This window comes from Oreochromis aureus, linkage group 15 (genome assembly GCF_013358895.1).
Source record: "Oreochromis aureus strain Israel breed Guangdong linkage group 15, ZZ_aureus, whole genome shotgun sequence".
Lineage (NCBI taxonomy): Eukaryota > Metazoa > Chordata > Actinopteri > Cichliformes > Cichlidae > Oreochromis > Oreochromis aureus.
The window spans coordinates 34494061-34500428 of NC_052956.1; positions in this window are offsets into that span (position 1 = coordinate 34494061).

Here is a 6368-nt window from a genome sequence, read left to right on the forward strand (position 1 = left end):
GAGGAGACTGTCTGGGTCAGTTTTAAATTTTTTAGTTTTTTTTAAAAGATGTTAAGAATTAAAGTAAGGGAGGATGAAAGCCAACATAACAGACAATGAAACGCTAACTGAAAGTAACGCCTACAAGGCTCGTGTTTTTTCCCTCTAACGGGAAGAAGTGGGCCAGCGGTTACTGTGCCCTTTTCGGTCTTTAACTCAACTTTGCATTGTCCAATCAGTGTTTGGTATTTAAGGACCAGCAGGTGCTGCTGATCTCACACTGCTGGTGTGTCTTTAATGGCAAATAGGCTACTTTAATAACTGTTCAAATAGTTACTTGCCTTTTCTCAGGGAAACTGAAGAGGATCGCTGGTATTGCTAATCTGATTCAAACACTCTATGGAAATGAAACATGGACAGGGACTTCCTTGTTGGATAACTGCCTGCCTGTTTGCTGCCCCTCCAAATCTCATGTGCCAGGAAATAGCAAGTTGTATAAAAGTCAATCATCTGGAAAGAGTGTTAAAGTGTGAATCATTAACAAGAACTCTTTAGCATGTTCCAAAGGCAAAAATGCAACACAGCCATTTTTGAATGCCCAAATGGCCATACTTGCTAAGAAAAACAAAAACAAAACAAAACAAAACTTCGTTGATTTTTATTTTTGAACTTCCGTTACTTCCAAAATCTGACATTTGACTTGCGAGGTATGAAGAAACCACAATTTATCACACAGCACTCCAATCACACGCTGCGTTACATCGGCATCTTTTCAGACTTGTATTTTATCAGTTCTGCTATGATCTGATAAAATGTGTGCATTAGAACTTCCTCCTGTAGAAAGTAAGAACATGAGCAGCATTTCCCAACTGTTTCATGCATAGAAGTAAAGCGTTTAGCTAAATATGAATCAGCTGTCTGTGTAACAGTGAGCGCTTCACCTGCCACAGGCAGTGTTGATGAGGGTTTGCTAGGTGACTCCACCTCCAGGACATCTTTTCCTATTTAAATATGGGTTGGATCCTTTATTAGTCAGTGTTGAAGTCACTGTATCAGATAAATTTGTTTCCTCTGAGAAAATGTAGAGGTAGCATTTTGAAAAAAATTCATTTGATTCCAGGACACACTATACAATATAATCAAAAACATAATCAAAACATCAAAAGGCACCTGGAACATAAGCCATCTCAACTCCTTGAATTGGAGTATTTGTATGTCAGGAGGAAGCCTCACTCATCATCGGTACACAGTTTGCTTACTGTGAGCTGGTTGTATTTTAAGGGCAAACACTCAACATGGCCCACCTGATGACAATAGCAGCATTCCCTTTTAGCCTTTGGAATTAAGGAAAAATGCTTACACTTTGGCAAGGGAGGATCCATCTTCTGGGGAAGACCAAGAATTTTGCACAAGGATACATTTATATACATATATATATATATTCTATCAGTACTACTCAGAAACTTTACATGCTTTGCACCATCCATCAAATAGAGTAGTCTTCTCTCTGGCAAACTCTACAGAACTTTTATTGAACACACATCTTGAGCTTTCCCCTCCAAACTTCACTGAGGTAGCAGATCCAAAAACTCTGTAGGCCAAAACAAAAAGCTATGTGTTCAAACAGGTCATCTTATCTGCACGAGTGTTTGTAGTGGACTTTGTCAAAACTAGCTGTAGCAATAGTAGTCTGAGGCTGTATTCCAGTAGTAGGACTGACACACGGAGTTTCACTCATTTCACAGTTTCTCCCTTCAATTCTGACTTGCAAAGTTCAAAATCTGCCTGATTAATATTTTACATTCCTATAAGGGACTAAAAACACACTGTGGAGGGGATGGTCCGGCAGCTGACCGTATAGTCCGGTGGCTGCGAGGGTGACGAGGTGGGCCCGGCAGCTGACCACACCCCACCACACACACTCATTTGTACAATGCTTTTTTCTATCGCCACTATACTTGCACGTTGGGGTTCATTATCTTGCTCTTTGAGACAATGACATGTAGTCAGGAGAAGCTGGTCTGATCAGTATAACACCAGTCTACTTCCTGAAACACAGTCCTCCTGCATACATATTACATATTCTGCTTGTGTAGATTATTAGAGTGGTTGTTGGTTCCGTTTATGCCTAAGTGCCTCGTGTAAAAGTCAGATAAGTCACCAAAGCATAGAATAAAATGCGTCATGAAAATGTTTGTGATTGGATAAATGAGGCCTATTAAAATTAGATTGCATTTTCTATTTCCTTCTATTATCTTCTTTCTCGTTTACCTTTAAAGAATAAAGATAAAAGGGCCTCTTTGCAAGATAATATGATTTTACAAAAGCTTGAGGTTTGCAGCATTTGTTAAGTTCCTGCCACAACAATTCAGCCACCTTGAAGTGCATGGCGTTGCAATGATTCAGCTAGACTTTGACTGAATCATTGCAATGCCTTAAATTTTGTTTTTCAGACATGTGGTTATGGATTTGCTTAGGATCATTGTGATGTTGCATGACACAATTTCAATCCAGCTCTTGCTATCAGACAGATGGCCTCACATTTGAATCTGAAATACTTCGGTATAAGAGGGGTTCATGTTCACCTCAGTGTCTGCAAGGTGCTGTCGCGAAATCGATCAATGTAGAGCAGTGAAACAAACCACGGAGGCCCCAGAAAAGTGTAATCAAACGGTGAGTTTATTAATACAGAACAAAATTACAGCATGAGTCTTCTCTGTCTCTCCGCTAAAAATACATGTGAAGAACACTTTTAAAGCATTGGGGTATCCGCACCCCCATGGCGTCAAATACAGGTCAAAAATACATTATGTGCAGTCATTGTTTTGCAGACAATGGTACATCTTGTACATTTTTAATAGCAAGACACAGACATATAACTTCTCTTTTCCATAACACCTTCCATGCACAATCATAGTCTTAAGCCTTCAGAGTATCTGAGGGCTGGTTATCTCCTCCAGTCATCTGTTACCACGTCGCTAAAAGGGCAGCCAGTTACAAAAAGGTCAAAGACACTTGCCTTTTAAGGTAACCAACTTCAAGCTACAGGGTCTCTAAGAGCTAAAAACTCGTCATTAATCACTAAGTAGACTAAATTGCAGCAAGTCTCAAGAAGGAGCAGAAGACACTTGGGCCTTCGCTCAGACCTGTCCCTAGATTTATGTGTATTGTAAGCATGCATGCAGTCAACCTTCTATGTTCTCATCTTCCCTCAACATGTATCACCTGGACACTCTCACCAGTGAAGCTTAAAACCCTCTTGGATGGAACATCAACTCTAAACAAGCACAGATATGCAATGTGTATAAAATAAACTACCTGTGAATAGAATGAATGTGATGACAAACATATTCAATGCAATATGAACCCTGTAAGAAATATTACCAATCAAATAATGCTGTAAAACATGTTATTAATGCAATTATAATAATGCAGGTTATATGGCAGCAATAAAACAATTTCTGAATCTCCACAGTGCCCAGGTCCTGTGGCTGGAAAACAAGCCGTAATCATCACCTCCCCACCCCTGTGCTGACAGGTGGTAAGAGGTGTTTGTGTTGATGTGCTGGTTTTGTCCAAAGTGGTGCTGTCCATTATGTCCAAACATCTCCACTTTGGCCTTGTCTCTCCAAAGGACACTGCTCCAGAAGTCTTTGTGTAATATGTCTTACCCTGTTGTTCAGGAGGAGAGGAGGAGAATCTGGTTGGAACCAGGTGTGTTGTACTGAGTTTTATTATCATATTTAAAGCCTTAAAATTAAAGAAACAATGTAGTTTCTTTATCTTATGATCGTACAAGCAACGTTAGACCTGTTCTGCCATACTGGATCTCTATCTATATATTCTTTTCTAATGCTCAAGAAATAACTAAAATGTGGAAATGGATTAATCAAACCGTCATGGTCCTGGGTCTCTGAACCAGTATTTTCAGTTTGTTCTAGACTTATGTTACTTTTCTTGCTTTTATTTTGTTAGTCCATTTTCCCCTGTGTGTTATGCTATGCTTTGCCTTCCTCGGTTCGTTGGTGGATTTAGTTCACTTGTGTGTTTTCCATCTCCCTGATTACCCAGGGTATATTTAAGCTCTCCGCCTCCTCTTGTCATTTGTCGCAAACTCCATCATGCTGAATGTCTCCCTCGTGTTTTAGTCTCGTAGTTGATTATTACTTCCGTTCCCAGTTTCCTCCTCGTCTCCTAGTCTGTAGTTTTCCTTTAAGCAATAAAGCTGCTTTTTGAGTTCAGCCTCTGAGTCCTGCATACTGCGTCCACGCCTCAGCCTTCCACAAACAGCTCTAAATGACACAAATGTGAAAACATTAGAAACATTTTTTCTGATCACATTGGAAAAACATTGTCTATATAAATGTAACGCAAAAAGTAAGGAAATCCCTGTTCGGTTGATTATATCCTTGCTGTAACAATCCTTCTTGGCAATGAATCGCATATTATTGGAAAGCCTTTTTTCCCCTTAAATGTTGCCACATTTGTAAGTAAAATGCATTTGAGGGTTAAGCAGCAGAGGTGAGTATGTCGGTTATGTCCATGAAAAACCAAACAGCTTATTCTGCTACTCAGTCTTGTTTGGTGTCCTAATTTCACACACGATTTTTACAAATCAACCATTTCAATGTATTGAGCAAAAAGATTGATATAAAGGAAAAACCGACATGGCAACAAAACAAGCTCTGAAAGTCATTTTAATTTGAATCAAAAACCACAGCACTTTGGACAGTATGTGAATGAAAAAGCAAACAAAGAAATACAAGCAGTACTTTCATACCGTAGTCATTTCTTGCGGTTAAACAGTGCCTTCTAATATTGAAACGGATAAAGATTATGTTGTTTGAAGAGCAGTCTTTCTGTAGATACTAGGTAAATCATTAACAGCCAACAAAGGTGAGGAGCTTGCACACCAGCTGCTTGAAAAGAAATATACAATCTTTTTCTTTACTGTAAGTTGAATGACTTTGTTCCTGCTGTAGTTGGCCTCGTCAGTCACGAAACATGACTGCCACATCACCTGCTCCTGGCATTGGATTAAACTTAGAATTTTTTTCTTATTTTTATACAAAATCTCTCAACTTTTATTTTTATTAACAATTAGAGCACTCACAGTTCGGTTTAATGTGGCTTTCTCCTGTAACTAAGCAGACATCTGCCTGTGCTGGTTCAGCTTGTTTGAGCTTTCCTTAAAAAAAAAAAAAAAAAAAAAAGCCAAATACTTTATACATAAACTTTCAAGTTTAATTTCAATATTTCAATATTTTCATCTTTTACAAATCAAACAATCAGGTAAACTTGAAAACCATCAGCAAAACAAACAGTAGATTAGTACAAAAAATAAATAAAAATCAGTGCAGTCTCAAACAGTCATTAAGACCCAGCCCATCAAAAAATAGCCAGAAAATTAAGATTTTTTGGAACTGAGATGTTTATTAACCCTGATGACAAAATCCACAACAATTCTTTTGCTATATCATGTTGTGTTTGATATATTTTTATTATATATTTATCGTATATTTTTTGTATTGCATATGATACACTGGCCATTTTTGGCAACATTTTGTTCACAACAATGTTAATTTTAAATTAAAAAAACATAACATTTTGAAATTATGGCAAGTATTGATCATGTTAATGAGACAGAGGTCTCAGAAACTCATGTATCAGATATGATACAAAGGGCATTATAGGGTTTAAAAAAATGCCAAATGCTTTATACATAAATTTTCAAGTTTAATGTTAATATTTAATCTTTTGGTAGTAGTACACTAGAAGGCCGTCAGAAGGTAGCATTGGAATCATTTTATGATTTTTATCTTTTACAAAACAATCAGTTAAGCTTGAAAACTGTCAGCAAAACAGATTAGTACAAAAATTAAATAAAAATGAGTGCACTCCCAAACAGTCATTAAGTGAAACGAGTTGTTTTGGTGTGTTGTCAGCTAATCACATTTACCCAAGTGTCCAAAAGTTGAATCTGTTCATCTGGACGTAGCGTTTTGTGGGAGAAACGTTTCGTCACTCATCCAAGTGACTTCTTCAGTCTCAGCTGACTGCAGGTTTCCCCAAACCTTATAAACAGTACATTTGCATAATGACTGAAACCAGCCCACTGAAGGAACAATGGGCTGTGAGGTCAGTTCCTTAATCATAATTATGCAAATTCCCATGACCATTGATCAACAATCACTGACCAGAACACACTGATCAAAGACCACTGATCAGTGGCCATGAGTACCATTCACAGAGAGTTGGGGAATGGCTGCAATCACAGCATTGTAAGATGGCGAAAGATGTACCCTTAGGCCCCCTCCTCGATTCAGAGATGGTCTTTCCCTTTTCACGTAAATGGCCTCCTTGACTCCGCGCTCAAACCAGCGTTCCTC